The sequence below is a fragment of the Lithobates pipiens genome, unplaced genomic scaffold (assembly GCF_037356315.1).
Source record: "Lithobates pipiens isolate NorthernLeopardFrog02 unplaced genomic scaffold, aLitPip1_a1.2 Scaffold_28, whole genome shotgun sequence".
NCBI lineage: Eukaryota > Metazoa > Chordata > Amphibia > Anura > Ranidae > Lithobates > Lithobates pipiens.
Genome location: NW_027507789.1, coordinates 38,471,558 through 38,488,838, shown reverse-complemented (window position 1 = coordinate 38,488,838; position 17,281 = coordinate 38,471,558).

The following is a 17,281-nucleotide window of genomic DNA, read 5'->3' as shown; positions in this document are numbered from 1 at the left end:
TGGGATAGAATCAAATGATGGGTGCTTAGCTGTTGGTGTTGTACTCCATTCTATGACTCTCAATTCTGTAAGATGGAGATCCAAAAGAGCTTAGTTTTACTCCGTGGCACATCTCATGTAAGAGCTTCCCTTAGGCTCTTGGTAAATGTGTCAAGAGGGGTTGGCAGGAATCCAAAAGCTGAATAAGCCAACATGCAGTCAGCTAAAGTACGCCTTGGTTGGACCAAAACTTTGGCAATGGTTAGGACATAGAAGACAAGATGTTCTCTATGCCATATTTACTGTACATTGTGATTAAGCACAGCATTAGTAAAGAATGGGTTTTTATGTAGTAGGAACAGGGGTAGCAGAGGTTGTGGAGCACGAGTTAGGTCATTGTTGAAGTTGACATGGGGGTTATTTACGAAAAGGCAAATCCACTTTGCACTGCAAGTGCACTTGAAAGTGCAGTCGCTCTAAATCTAAGGGGTATATCTGAAATGAGTGGAAGTTCTCCTGACTTTATCATCCAATCATGTGCAAGCTAAAATGTTTTCTTTTATTTTCCTTGCATGTCCCCCTTTGATCTAAAGCGACTTTACTTCCAAGTGCACTTGCAGTGCAAAGTGGATTTTTCTTTAGTAAATAACCCCTATAGCCACTTTGAAGCGAACCTGTTGCTTTGCAACACACCTTTTATAGACTTTTAAAGAAACCATATTATAGTCTATATGTCATAAGCCAAATACAGTGATCCCTGAAAAAGTAATGGAACTTGGTAAATTCATTTGTAGTAAAGAAAAATATACTGTATGTTAAGAAATAAGAAACTCAGATTGGCAGCGTGGCGTATGCCAGGTTATTATCATTGGCAGGGCTGGGTTATCCTGCAGGCCGTGCTGTTGCGCAGCTGTTAGGAGAACGCCATAGAACTGTGTGTAAATTCTGCTGGCTCAGACACATTTTAGTGAGTCCCATAAGCTCAGACAGCCCCTTTATAGCCGTTCAATAGCTGGAATCAAGCAAGCACATTTTTCTCCCTTCACATTAAAGGCACATCTGTATCTTTTGGCTGCTGTAGAAGAAGTGCCCAGCCTGCACACTCTTGCCACCCAGCTATAATTATAACTGCAGCTGACCGTTTAATGTATTTTTCTTTGTCTTAGCTGTGGGTTTGCAGTTTAATTCCAGGAGGATGGCTGCATTTTTATTTCACAGAATCTCCTTGCTAATCCCCTCTTAAATAACCATATAAAAGAAGATTCGGCCCAACTGGGTTGTGACTCCAATATCTTCCCAGTCCATTGCTTAAGAAAGCTTTGGGAGCACTTGAAATTCAGGGATACAGTAACATGGTGCTTATATAATTTTAGAATTGAGGGAACTGAGAAACATGAAGACTTGGCAAGTAATTGTTCCCCCTTGTCCCGTCCCTGGTTGTTCCAAGTCTTTTTAAAGTGTAACTCCAGCTTTGTTAAGCACAATCCTCTTCAGGTGCTCTATATACATTGTAAGGGATTCTTGCAGGCTTCCACTTTTTTCTGTACTGAAGAAATAATGGTTGGTTTTACCACATCCTGAATGAATGGACGAATCTGCCTGCCTTATTATAATCAACTGAGAAAAAGCTGTTTAACCACTTAAGCCCCGGACCAATTTGCAGCCAAAGGATTAGGCCCCTTTTTGCAATTCGCCACTGCGTCGCTTTAACTGACAATTGCGCGGTCGTGCGACGTGGCTCCCAAACAAAATTTTCCTTTTTTTCCCACAAATAGAGCTTTCTTTTGGTGGGATTTGATCACCTCTGCGTTTTTTATTTTTTGCGCTATAAACAAAAATAGAGCGGCAATTTTGAAAAAAAAATGCAATATTTTTAACTTTTTGCTATAATAAATATCCCCAAAAAATATATAAAAAAAACGTTTTTTTCCTTAGTTTAGGCCGATACGTATTCTTCTACATATTTTTGGTAAAAAAAAATCACAATTAGCGATTATTGATTATATAAGGCCGCCAGTGCGACGGCCTTGTGTAGTGTTTTGAGCAGGAAGGGGGTGAAAATGCCTGGTATTGAAGTGGTAAATTAATGGTAAATTAATGAAAGTGTGACATAAAATATTGCAACAATTGCCATTTTATTCTCTAGGGTCTCTGCTAATATATATATATATATATATATATATATATATATATATATATATATATATAAATATAAAATGTTTAGGGGTTCTAAGTAATTGTCTAACAAAAATACTGATTTGTTTCTTGTAAACAATTGTCAAAAAAAGGTTCAGGCATGAAGGGGTTAATAATATCAGCTCCCAGCTTGAAACAATGGGAAAGAAGTGAGAAAACTTCAAAGTGTAAGCCCACGTACACACGGTCAGAGATTTTGCCAACCAAATCCGTCGGATTTTGCCTGTCGGATTTAGTCCGACGGATTGTGTCCGAAACTGTTGCATACACACGGTCGGGCCAAGTTGGCGAAAAATCCGATCTTTCAGAACGTGATGACGTAATTTCGTTACGATGGGACTAGATTCAGGCTAGTAGCCAATAGCTTTGATGTAGGAATTTGATCTGAGCATGCGTGGCACTTGGTCCGATGAAAATGCTCTACACATGATCGGATTAGGTCCGTCAAGCCCAGTTGGTCGGGAAATCTTTCCAACATGTTGGAAAATTGGGTCGGACGGAGATTCGGACGGAATCAGTCCGATGCATACCACACACAGTCGGATTATCTGACGACACGGTCCGATAAGACTCATTCCGACAGATTCTCCGACAAGAGCTAAGACCTTTCTTTTTAATAAAAAAAAACAAAAAACACATTCACCAAAAAACGTACATTATCTCTGCTCTGTCCTCAGGCTCAGCCTCATGGGGTGACAGTCTGCTCCCCCACAGCCTCTCGTTCATCCTCCTCCTGTGGGCAAGCTGGGGAATTTTTTGAGCCCAGGAATTGCTATTGGGCTGTCTGTAATAGGGACTACATGTCCCATGATGCTTTTCAGCTGCTGGAGGCTTGGCTGATGGGCTCCCCCCCTCTACCAATGAGGAAGCAGGGGAGGGAACAAACTGAGTGGGTGGCCTGACTGTATGAGCGGAGCTCACACATGCTGCAGTGTTTGGAGGAGAGGGAGAGGGGAAATCCCACACACGAACTGACAGGTTAGGTTGCCTCTCACTCCACTGTCAGTGGATTAGTGTGAGCGCGACCGACGGGAGGTGCGGGAACAGAGCGGCCTCCACTACATAAGTGAGTGCCGCTTGAGCTTCTGCGCCCCTCCCTCTGTCTCAGCTTGCAGCCCCTACCCTGATCCGACTTCCTCCAGAAAAGAAAAAAAAATTGCGAGCGGCGGCTGCCGGCCATTATGCGTATATTGTAAGGGCAGCCTAGGGGGAAATTGCCACCCGTCCCCCCCCCCCGGCCTAGCCCGCCCCTGAGGAGGACAGAGGCATCCTCCCTAGAGCCCCATGCATCTATCCAATCTGACCAAATTTTATTAAACTTTCCTGAGCAATTCCTATTAATATAAGTCATCTTGTATAATTTCAAGACTGAGCTGAAAGGTCCATCATGTTTAGTACTTGCTTTAGTTCTCTATATTTGAAATGGGCCCATGACTTGGAGACTTGATCATGCATAGATGGATATGGTCAAACTTGCTTCACACACCCACTATTCCATATCAGCAACAAAATTCTGTTAACAGCGCTGAGTCAGTAAAGAAGTGATCAGGATATAGATATTACAGCATAGACACATTTGTCCAGTCTAACAAGGGATTAGTGACAAATACACAGATGGATATGTCTATGGCTGGGTAGCAGATTTCCCGTTACTAAGACATGTGCAGCGTGTTAGAGGAAGATGTTATTACACAAAATAACAAGGCCATCTCATTGTGTTAATTATGTTAATCACCTGAGCTGAGACACATCAGATTAGGCTACTAGACAACGCGGGAAGGGAAACGGAAGGGCAAACCAGCTGCAATGTGTCCAGCTCCTCTACAGCACAAGCAACTGGAGACCTCATTTAATGTTAATAGGAATGAATAATCCACTACTGAGAAAGAAGCTTAAAGCCTTACTCCAGCCAATTTTTTTGTTTAAGTCTTTGGATAGAGTGGGGAAGAGCAAGCATTTCTGTTAGGTTGCTATTCATTTCTGTGATCCATTTGGGTCTCCAAAGAAGTATAAAATATTTTAAAGTAGATAAAATAAATGAAAAATTACTTTTGTAATGATGTAAAAGATTATAAAAGATTTTTAGGGTTTATATACTGTATACTGTAAAGCAGGGGTTTCCAACTTCTGAGCTAAAGGAGATCTCAAATGTGGCTCCTCCTGACATCACCAAAGGGCCACACATAATGTTCAATACATGTAATTCAGAGAATGAAGACATGCTACATTTTTGGCTGGGGATATGCTACAGACAATTTGAAATTGGGAATATGTTACATGAGGCTAGTAGAGATCAATGCTATTACCCTAATCAATTTTCCCACTACAGACTGCTGAGGTCTGAGGGCTTCATATCATATACCAAAGGGCCCTCGGGCCGCAGGTTGGGCACCAGGGCTTTAAAGCCCAACTGAGATTTTAGTTTAATTAGCTAAAACCTTCCAGGTGCATCAAAACAATACTTCTTATATATTGTTTTTTTTAATTAAAGGCAACAGTTGGTTGCTTGACATGTAAACTGGGGAGCGCAAAAGGACATTTAACCAGAAATACCACCTAAAACACACCTGTGCTGTATGGTCCAAATTAAAAACAAACATGAATATTTGTTACATAAATAATGTAATAATATAGATGTAGCGCCCTTGGGTTTAATCAGGGAGCTCCTCATTAAATTCCTTGTCTTGAGTAGCTACTGCAGTCAATTGATAGAGATCTATTGATTTCTCCCTACGTTTGGCCTTGTTGAACTTTTCTCTTCTACCACTAGGTGGCCAAGAACTTGTTGGTACTATATATGAGAAGGGCAACCCAAGGTCAAGTTATGGGTATATGGGGTATCTCAGCCAATGTGCAGAGGTATTCTTGAATCCCTTGGCCTGCTGGGAGAACCTATATATTCAGGTGAGGTCAGGTGATCTATGTTCTGTGCCCCCGACCCAAGGTCAGATTATGGGTATGTGAGGTATCTCGGTCAATGGGCAGGGGTTTCTTTGAATTCCTTGGCCTGCTGCGAGAACCTATATATTCGTGTGAGGTCAGTTGATCTATGTGCTTTTCCACCCTGTCTGGGTGGATGTGTGTCATACCCCCCAGGCTGCTAGGCAGGAGATTTGGGCCTATCCCAGGGGCTTTGGGCTGCCAGGCTGTGTAAGGGCCTATCCAGAAGTAAGAGGGCAGCACAGGGTTGGGACTGCAGCTTGCAGTCCAACCAAAAGTGACGGTTCTGCCAGCGGAGAACCTGTTGAGGTAGAAGGGAAGCTGTCGCCACTAAGCGACCAACCACCTTTACCAGGGATCACAGTGAGTAACTGAAGCAAGTACTGGAGCAGTATTCTCACCGAACGGGCACGGTGGAGAATCAAGAAACTTCAAGTGGTGATCAAGTCAGGGACCCAACCAGCAGAGGTGACACTTGCAGAGCAGCCTTGTGTGTCAGGTCAGGGACTGAGCTGGTTAGCAGGGGTGAAGCTTGAAAAGTATATGGAGTGCCCAGCTAGGGACCCAGCAAGGAAGCGTGGGTGACACTTGAGGGAGATTCCACCACAAAAGCCTTGAGGAGCTCACAGGATTCAGAGTCAGTGAATCAGAGTGTCCAGTGGGAGACTAGGAGCTCAAGGGACTGAAGAACTACAAATAGAAGTTGTAGTGAAGCTGAGTGAACTGTTGAACTTTGTGTTAGGAACTGTTAAAGACTGTTGCCATAGGAGACAGCAATCCTGCACATGCAGAAGTGGTGCCTTGCTGGGGCCACTCCCTGTACGACTGTCCTCCTATTGAAAGCTCGGAGTCTGCCAATTGATATTGCAACTAATTAAGGGTGTCCTGGCCCTAAGCCTCTTTCCCTTCAAAATATAAAAAAGGAATGTTAAAAGAAATAAAACCTCTTTTGCATCCAAGAAGTGTCTGGTGCCCAATGATTTTCACCATCTTTGCACCCACTATGCCTCACAACCCACCACATATTGAAGGATGTGAGCTTTCTTTGGCCTTGGAGGTCCTCATTAGGCTGGAAGAGATTAAAGACTTTGCTACATCATATAAAATCTTCTAGTTTTTTTTCATGTAGCATGGGGTGTGGAGCCTTAGCAGAGGTATAACCAAACAATCCAAGAAAAATAAAAGGGCTTTAAATATGCCTTTGAGAACTAAATTCACACGATTAGTATAAAAACTTCACACATTTTATTAATTTACATTTTAAAAAGAGACAATAAAACATAATTGTATATACCATACAGTACAGAGCTGGTATGAAGCTTTGATTAGGTTGGTCAATGGTTCAGTAATGAGTTGGTCTACACCAGGGGTCTCAAACTGGTGGCCCTCCAGCTGTTGCAGAACTACAATTCCCATGAGGCATAGTAAAGCTGACAGTTAAAAGCATGTCTCCCATAGGCAGAGGCATGATGGGACTTGTAGTTCCGCAGCAGCTGGAGGGCCGCCAGTTTGAGACCCCTGGTCTACACGTTTTGCAGGAGCCCCCACTTCTTCAGGACCGCGTAGATCATATAATGTATATAGCTTTGACTTAAAGGGGTTGTAAAGATTAGTTTTTTATTTTCTAAATAGGTTCCTTTAAGCTAGTGCATTTTTGGTTCACTTACCTTTTCCTTTGCTTTCCCTTCTAAATGTTTGTTTTCTTTGTCTGAAATTCTCACTTCCTGTTCCTCCTCAGTAAGCTGTTCAGTGAGCTGTTCTGGCTGACTAAACACCGCGCGGATGATGGTGTGAAGTTTACTGAGGAGAAACAGGAAGTGAGCAATTCGGACAAAGAAAAAAAACATTTAGAAGGGAAATCGAAAGGAAAAGGTAAGTGAATCAACAATGCACTAGCTTAAAGGAACCTATTTAGAAAATAAAAAACAAAGCTTTGCAACCCCTTTAAATGATAGATAGTAGATATCACAAGTCATCAGATAGAGAAAGTGTCTCCAAATGGGGTTACGCATGGGGCATAACCACATCCAATGGAATAACTGGTGGTATACATGGTATGTTAAACCTCTGTACTGGGCTTACATGTATATATGGGATATAAAGAAACCCAATTATCCCAATTACAATGGGTGTATTCAAAGGATCCCCATCTTCCATCACCAGCACCCCATGTAGGTTAGGTAATAGGATGAACACTTTCTCCAAATGACTGCAGCAAATTCCTGCTCCCACACAACGAGGAAAGATGCATGCTGGCAGGGGATAAGCTTTTCTACTCCGTGGCTGCTTTCAAAAGAGATGAAACTGTAAGAATTCGTACTCATTTTGCTTTGATGCACTTGGAATGTATTTAATTAATTTAAACTGAAAGCTTAATTGGGCTTTAAAGTGTATCATAATCTATAAATCACAATTGGGCACTTTATATTCTTATGTAAGATAATAAAAAAAAAAAGTTTCAATTTTTTTTTTTTATCACAAAACCTGAAAGAAAGTATGTAAGAGCAGATATGCCAAAACAAACAATACCTAAAATAACAGTAAAAAAAAATAAAAAAATCACAGTTCTCAGTTTTGCACAAGAAGCGATGCACTTTTACTTGGCCTCAGCTTAAAAGCTTTTCATGTCAGATGGGGCCCTTTGAACTCTGCAAATTGATTTGTGCCTGAGTAATAAGAAAAATGTGAAGTTGTACCCTTTGTACAGCTTGCAGCTATCTGCTCACCTTGGTGTTGTGGGACTCAACTGGCAAAGTGTTTGACTTTCTTCCCGCATCCACCTCCCACCCCAGAGGCCAATGCCGCTACATGCTCTCGGGGAGGCTATTTCTGTCAAACAATATCCAGGAGAGAAATGCTGATGGGCAAAAGATATTCGGTAATGGAAAAAAGGGTATAAGAGTACCACAGCGCTGACAGCCTGAATAAATACAATAAAGTGCAACTGTAGTGCATACAAAATAAAGTGCAAAATTTATGAAAAAAATAAAAATAATGTATAATAATAATAATTATATATATATATATATATATATATATATATATATATATATATATATATATATATATATATATATATATATATAAAGCATGTAGCCAGTGAAAGCTTAAAAACACATGCAAATATGTATAAACTTCTAGTTGGAATGCTCTTTTCACAGGTGTAGCTGTGCTAAAAATAGTGCAAACCAATATTAAGCATGTGACCAGTGAAAGTCCAAAAAAGACGTGCACATAAACATATAGCAGTTCTCATTTGATAAGTCCCTTTCCCAATTTCCTTTCATAAATTCTGCTGTGCTAAAAAAACATATGATGCTGTAAACACGTGCATACGGGATCCACCCCTCCCCCCCCCCCCTTATGGTTGAACTCACCAGATCTTGGACCCCCAAGCAGTACTGTGTTGCTGGTCAGGTAGGCTTAGTTTGGTGAGCGGGGTGATGAAAACACTGACTCCTGGGTGCGATCCTTCCTGGGGTGTTTTCAGGCACAAACATATGGAGAAAGAGCCCGCATAGTAAAGTACATCTTGTTTAACCACTTCAGCCCCGGAATGACCAGGTCATTTTTTCCAATTCAGCACTGTGTTGCTTTAACTGACTATTGCGCAGTCGTGCGACGTTGTACCCAAACAAAATTGGCATCCTTTTTTTCCTACAAATAGAGCTTTCTTTTGGTGGTATTTGATCATCTCTGAGGTTTTTATTTTTAAATTTTTTGCACTATAAACCAAAAAAGAGCACCAATTTTGAAAAAAAAAAACACAATAGTTTATACTTTTTGCTATAATAAATATCCCCATTTTTTTTTTTTTTTAAACAAGCTTTTTTTTAAACAAAATTTTTTTCTCAGTTTAGGCAGATATGTATTCTTCTACATATTTTTGGTCAAATAAATCAGAATAAGTGTATATTGATTGGTGTTTGCAAAAGTTATAGGTGTCTACAAAATAGGGGATAGATTTATTGGGCGGCACAGTGGCGTAGTTTGCAGCATTCTCTCTCACCTAGCAGTAAGAAGAGTCACTGGTTTGAATCCCAACCACGACACTACCTGCCTGGAGTTTGCATGTTCTCCCTGTGCCTGCGTGGGTTTCCTCCGGGTACTCCAGTTTCCTCCCACACTCCAAAGACATGCTGGTAGGTTAATTGGATCCTGTCTAAATTGTCCCTAGTATGTATGAATGTGAGTTAGGGACCTTAGATTGTAAGCTCCTTGAGGGTAAGGACTGATGTGAATGTACAATGTATATGTAAAGCGCTGCGTAAATTGATGGCACTATATAAGTAACTATAAAATAAATAAATAGCGTTTTTTATTATTATTATTTTTGTTTTACTAGTAACGGCGGTGATCTGCGATTTATATCGGGGCTGCGACATTATGGCCGACACATCGGACACTTTTGACACATATTTGGGACCATTGACATTTATACAGCGATCAGTGCTATAAAAATGCTCTGACTACTGTAAAAATGTCACTGGCAGGTAGGGGTAAACACTAGGGGGTGATCAAGGGGTTAACTGTGTTCCCTGACTATGTGCTCTAACCGTAGGGGGAGGGGACTGACTAGAGGGGATGACAGATCGTGGTTCCTAGCTATTAGGAACTCACGATCTCTCTCTCCTCCCAGAACAGAACAGGGATTTGTGTGTTTACACACGTGCACACGTCCCTGTTCTGCCTCTCATGCCCGTGATCGCCCGTGGCTGGCGGTCATCAAAACCATTGGTCATGAGCATCGGCACCCCCGCTGTGCAGCGGGCATGTCGCGCTTAAAGGAGCCGACATATAGCTACGACGGCTCGCGGGATCGTGCCGACCTGCTGCAGTATAATGATGGCGGCTGGTCAGCAAGTGGTTAATTCATACAGAGTTCCAATCATAAAATAAATCTTTACAAGGTTCCACGGTGGAGGGCAAATGGATGAATATCAATTACCAGTCCATTAAATCGATAGGTTCTTGCACAACCCAACTGCAATTGACCGCGATGTCACAGGGGTGCCACAAGCTGCCTCTGACACTGCGTTTCTCCGTACCCACGGGGCATTATCAAAGACAATATCTCTATGGAGACAGCAGAACGTTACATGACTGGCAGGACGAAAGGCTACTGACTTGGAAATAGCACCTTGTCTAATACAAAGGAGTAAACATATTCTCAAATGGAAGTAACTAGACCTGTTCTACAAAGGAGTACAGCGGATGGTCAATGTAGTGGGTACTCAAGAACAAAAATGAATGCTGAAGTTTAGCTAAAAATAATTTTCCCTACAGGTTTAGTGGCCTTACTTACCTGTAACGTAATACAGGTGCATCTTATAAAATTATAATATCATCAAAAAGGTAATTTATTTCAGTAATTCAATTCAAAAAGTGATGCTCATATATTTTATATAGATGCGTTACAAACAGAGTGATACATTTCAAGCATTTCTTTCTTTTAATTTTGATGATTTTGGCTTACAGCTAGTGAAAACCCCAAATTCTGTATCTCATAAATATTTGAAAATGACATAAGGTCAATAAAAAAAGGATTTTCAATACAGAAATGTTGGCTTACTGAAAACTATGTCCATGTACGGTATAGTATGAACTCAATACTTGGTTGGGGCTCCTTTTGCATGAATTACGTCAATGCATGGAGGAGATCAGCCTGTGGCACTGCTGGCCTATCAAGCACAGTGATACTATGATCATTAAGCCAGGTATTGGTATTTTTGGCAGTGTGGGCAAGTGCCAAGTCCTGCTAGAAAATGAAATCAGCATCTCCATAATGCTGGTGAGCAGACAGAAAGCATGAAGTGCTGTAGAATTTCCTGGTAGAGGGCTGCGCTGACTTTGGACTTGATAAAAACGCAGTGGACCAACACCAAATCATCAAGGACTGTGGAAAATGTTGCATTTCATATGGAAATCATGGTCCCAGAGTGTGGAGGAAGAGTGGAGAGGAACAGAATCCAAGTTGCATGAGGTCCAGTGGGAAGTTTCCACAGTCAGTGGACTTGGCACCTTCCCACACTGCCAAAAGTACTAATACCTGGTTCAATGATCATGGTATCACTATGCTTGATTGGCCAATAAAATCACCTGACCTAAACCCCATAGAGAATCTGTGTGGTAATGTCAAGAGGAGGATGAGAGACACCAGACCCAACAATGCAGACGAGCTGAAAGCCACTTTCAAAGCAACCTGGGCTTTCATAACACCTCAGCAGTACCACAGTCTAATACCCTCCATTCCACGCCACATTGATGCAGTAATTCATGCAAAAGGAGACCCGACCAAGTATTCAGTGCATACTATACTGTACATGGACATACTTTTCAGTAAGCCAACATTTCTGTAAACAAAATAATTTTTTATTGGTCTTATGTAATATTCAAATTTTCTGAGATATTAAATTTTGGGTTGTCACTAGCTGTCAGCCAAAATCTTCAAAATTCAAATAGAGAAAAGCTTGAACTATATCACTCTGTGTGTGACACATCTTTATAAAATATATGAGTTTCTCTTTTCAAATAGAATTACTGAAATAAATGAACTTTTTGATGATATTCTAATTTTATTAGATGCACCTGTATATGTTGCTAGATCTTCTCTTAATGTACCCAGTCCTCTTCACTGCGCTTAACCTCTGGAGCTGCAGATGTTAATAGGTTCGGGTCTACAGGCTCAACTCAGTGGGGACCCGGCCCATCTCCCCTCTCATCCATTGAGAAAAGCCCAGCTTCCTGACAATGCTGACAAGCGAAATGCATTGAGGCCGCCATACGTGACATCATTTCTGGGTTTTGATCTGGTTTGGACATTTGGCCATTTGGAACGCACACCGGCTCGGACCGAACAGTGTGCAGGACAATCGAACAGGCTGGTTGTGTTGGTGCAGTTTATAGCACCTTGAAATGTGAGTGGCAAATTTATATTTCTAATCCTTGTTTTGACTTTTATTAAAACTATATCACACTATCCTGGATTATTATCTCACCCTGGGTCTTGGTTATTGATGTTTGAGGAGATCAGCTGGTGGTGGTTTCCCATATACCAGGGATATGCAATTAGCGCACCTCCAGCTGTTGCAGAACTACAATTCCCATTTGGCATAGCAAGACTCTTAGAGCCACAAGCATTACAGCCAGAGGCAGAGGCACTGCTGGCACTTGTAGTTTAGCAACAGCTGGAGGTCCGCTAATTGCATATCCCTGTCATATACCATTCTTAAAGTGGTTGCAAACCCTTACAAACCACTTTGACCTACAGGTAAGCCTAGATTAAGGCTTACCTGTAGGTCCAAGAAATATCTCCTAAACCTATACAGTTTAGGAGATATTTACCTGAAGACAGCCACCGCTGTCTACGGCGCATGCGCCGTAGACAGTGGTGCGCAGGCTCACTGGGTAAGCCGCAGATCGCGGCGATATGCCGCGAGTGTCGGCTCCCGTGCGCATGCGCGGGATTGACGTCATCGCTGCTCCGGCGACTCACAGCGCCGGAGCAGCGAGACCCATCAAGAAGATGGATGCTCGAAACTACAGGGGACAGCGGTGACTTTGCTGGCTCCTGTGTCAGGTAAGTGACATATAATGGACTACTATGTGATGCATAGCAGTCCATTATGCTTTACCTTTGCAGGGAATCAAAGAGGAAGTAAACTCATCAGGGTTTATTTCCTCTTTAAGGCAGGACATTGTAAAAACAACGTGCAAAAAGGGTGGTACTCTATGACACCAGAGGCACATATCATAGATGCTGTTGGGAATTCGTGCATTTTGTACACTTTGTGGTGGAGCAATTACATGAGGAGTATCTGAGGCACCTTTAAGACCAGGAGCATGGTGATTTGAGCTTTCTTCAGCAAGATTTAGGAAAATGTTTTGGACTGTGCAATATTTATTAATAATTCTTATGAATAATATTTTTTTTCCCACCTTTGGACTATTTTTGATTGTTTTTTTTTCCTTTGTTCACATGCAGTTATCACATATGTGTTACCACCTTGCTTTTCATTGGTTCAATTTTTAATACACTGCTCAAAAAAATTAAAGGAGCACTTTTTAATCAGAGTATAGCATCAAGGCAATTAAACTCCTGCGATATTGATCTGGTCAGTTAACGTAGCAGACAGGGTTGTTAATCAGTTTCAGCTCTTTTGGTGTTAATGAAATTAACAACAGGTGCACTAGATGGGCAACAATGAGAAAACCTCCAAAACAGGAATGGTTTTACAGGTGGGGGGCCATCTGCCTTTTTTTCCCTACTCATCTTTTCTGACTGTTTTTTGATAGTTTTGGATTTGGCCAGGGTCAGTGTCACTACTGGTAGCTAGAGATGAGCTCAGGCGTGTTCGCATGGACCACGTGCTGAGCCCGCCAGGAAGACAGTATAGCACTGCGCTAATCACAGGCAGTGAGACATTGCCCCGATGTGCTGCTGCAGAGATCTGGCAGTGTCTCACTGCCTGTGATTAGCGCTGCGCCGACTTCCTGGCGGGCTCAGCACATGCTCCATGCGAACACGACTGAGCTCATCCCTACTGGTAGCATGAGGTGATACCTGGACCCTATAGAGGTTGCACAGGCAGTCCAATTCCTCCAGGATAGCACATCAATACGTGCCATTGCCAGAAGGTTTTCTGTCTCCCAGTACAGTCACAACAGCATGAAGGAGATTCCAGGAGCCATCAGCAGGACTGGTATCTGCTCCTTTGTGCAAGGAGGAACAGGATAAGCACTGCCAGAGCCCTACAATATGACCTCCAGCAGGCCACTGGTTTGAATGTCGCTGACCAAGCAATCAGAAAGAGACTTCATGAGGGTGGTCTGAGGGCCAGACGTCCTCTACCGGGCCCTGTGCTCACTGCCCAGCACCATGGAGCTCAATTGGCATTTGCCATTGAACACCAGAATTGGCAGGTCCGCCACTGGCACCCTGTACTTTTTGCAGATGAGAGCAGATTTACCCTGAGCACATGTGACAGATGTGAAAGGGTCTGGAGAAGCCATGGAGAACATTACGTGGTCTGTAACATCTGGTTTAGAGGTGGATCAGTAATGGTCTAGGGAGGCATATCCATGGAGGAACGCACAGATCTCTACAGGCTAAACAACGGCACCCTGGCTGCCATTAGGTATCGGGATGTAATGAAAAAAAACATTGTCAGACTCTACACTGGTGCGGTGGGTCATGGGTTCCTCCTGGTGCACGGCAATGCCCAGCCTAACATGGCAAGAGAATTCAGCCAGTTCCTGGAGGATGAAGGCAGGATTTAATACCATTAAATGGCCCCCACGCTTGCCTGACCTAAATCCAATATGACACCTATGGGACATTATGTTTTGGCCCATCCGATGCCGCCAGGTTGTATCTCAGTCTGTCCAGGAGCTCAGTGGTGTCCAGATCTGGAAGGAAATACACCAGGACACCATTTGTGGTCTCATTAGAAGTATGCCCTGACGTTGTCAGGCATGCATACAAGCACATGGGGGCCATACAAACTACTGAGAACTATTTTGAGTTGTTGCAATGACAGTTCAGCAAAATGGACTAGCCCGCTACATAATTTTTTTCACTTTAATTTTCGGGGTGTCTTTGAATTTAGCCCTCTGTAGGTTGAAAATTTTCATCTTCATCAAACGATGTGGCTGTCTTTCGTTCTTATGACATTAACCAGTCCATATCAGTATAGATAGCCAGCATTTTCCCCATTAAGATCTGATGTGTTTTCAAAGTGTTCCTTTCATTTTTTTTGAGCAGTGTATGTTTAATATTTCTTACCTTTTGGATTTTATCAGAAGGCCTCATGGCTAAATACAAGGATTTTTGAACAATGTCAAAGTGAGTCTCTCCTAAGGACTGATTGAGTCTCATCCTATTGACATAGATTGCATGAAGCTTGGATTGTGAACCTTTAACTCTTTGTTAGGTGAGAAAGCGCGTAAATCTAGTTTACAACTGATAATGAGATCTGCCTGCATGGTACAGACAGGGTTAATTATGGTAAACTCAGCTCCCTAGGTCCCAAGAAGAACTAGTAGGATGTTTGAGTGCTGGAGTTATCAGAAAAGGTATAAAAAAAAAAAGGTAAGCTGCAACTGTTAAATATTTTTTGTAAGCTATCCTATGCTATGTGAATGGGATTGGAACATGTAACAAATATAAACTAAGTTGTATCCAATTTGGCTGCAAGTGGAAATACACTTTAAGCATTTCCCCCTTGTCCCCCCACATAGTTTGTCTTTTCTTTGCACTTCATCAACTCCGGCTTCTTCCTCAGCAATCTCCAGTCCCTTGCTTTATCAGTTCCAGCCGTCCTCTTTGGTTTTCCAGTCCACTTCATCCTCACCCCCTCTTGCCTGTTTGCACTCCTGCAGTGCAAGGAAATTACATGGTTGCAGCTCAGCCATCAAGCGGCAGTATATCTTCCTACATTGTGAGATGGGAAAGAGGGATATCTTTTACTGCAAAATTATATAGGATAAGGAAATATTTTTTGCCACACTTCTGATCATATATAGGCCATAATGAACAAATACATCAATTAAAAAGGTACTTTTTTTACCACTGCCATTCCTTTATAATACTGTTTAAAAATAACCAATGTAATAATGGGAACATAGCATGAAAATGTATTGCAATGTATGCAAGTTTAGATTTGCGACAGAACTTACCACTCCGAAAAGCTATTTGAGGTGGATTGCTTTTCAGAGGCATTGAGAAGGCAATATGTCACCTCCTCATCCCCTGTTTTAACCCTGTAAATGCAGCACCATTGTGCCCACACTACATAGATTGTATGCAGTTGCTTGGTTAGGGTCTGTGTACAACCCAGTCTGGCTGCATTTGCAGTTTAATGGGGGTGGTTGGGGGGTTAAAAACATGCCTCAAATCACCTGTTTTTACCTCCTTCCAACCTCAGGGTTTATAGTCTCAGCTTGATAGCACCCCACTTCCATCTGTGATCCCTTTTGATGTGCCTTTGATCACTGTTCTAACTCATTCGCATGTGTGTGCAGAATGAAACTTGAGCTATTGAGCGCTGTAAACATTTTTTTCCACAAAATATGGAAACTATGCTTAAATGATCCCAGAACGTCATACCGATTGAAACTGAGAATAAAAAATAATAATATACAGTAAATATTCTACAATTCTAAACATTAAGACCCCTTTCACACCAGGGCGTTTTGCAGGCGCTATAGCGTTAGAAATAGCGCCTGCAAAACGCCCTAAAGAAGCTGCACCATTGTGTGTAGTGTGAAAGCCCCGAGGACTTTCACACTACAGCGGTGCGCTGGCAGGACGTCAGAAAAAAGTCCTGCCAGCAGCTTCTTTGGAGCGGTGAAGGAGCGGTGTGTTTATCGCTCCTCCACTGCTGCTGCCCATTGAAATCAATGGGGCAGCGCTTTAAAGCCGCCGGCAAAACGCCGCTATTGCGGCGTATTGTCGGCGGTTTTAACCCTTTCGCGGGCGCTAGCGGGGGGTAAAAGCGCCCCGCTAGCAGCCGAAATGCGCCGCAAATCCGGCGGTAAAACGCCGCTAAAAATAGAGGCGTTTTACCGCCGACGCAAGGTGCGGTGTGGTGTGAAAGGGGTCTAAGAAATGTTTTAAAATCCCACCCTAGCAGCTATAGAAATATCACATAGATTTTCAGAAATGAACAATACCAATATAAAAAGTCTATCTATGGTTAAAAATGTAAAATTATATATATATATATATATATATATATATATATATATATATATATATATATATAGTGCCTTGCGAAAGTATTCGGCCCCCTTGAACTTTTCAACCTTTTGCCACATTTCAGGCTTCAAACATAAAGATATAACATTTTTAGTTTTTGTGAAGAATCACCAACAAGTGGGACACAATTGTGAAGTGGAACGAAATCTATTGGATTTTTGAAACTTTTTTAACTAATAAAAAAATGAAAAGTGGGGCGTGCAAAATTATTCGGCCCCCTTGCGTTAATACTTTGTAGAGCCACCTTTTGCTGCGATTACAGCTGCAAGTCGCTTGGGGTATGTCTCTATCAGTTTTGCACATCGAGAGACTGAAATTCTTGCCCATTCTTCCTTGCCAAACAGCTCGAGTTCAGTGAGGTTGGATGGAGAGCGTTTGTGAACAGCAGTTTTCAGCTCTTTCCACAGA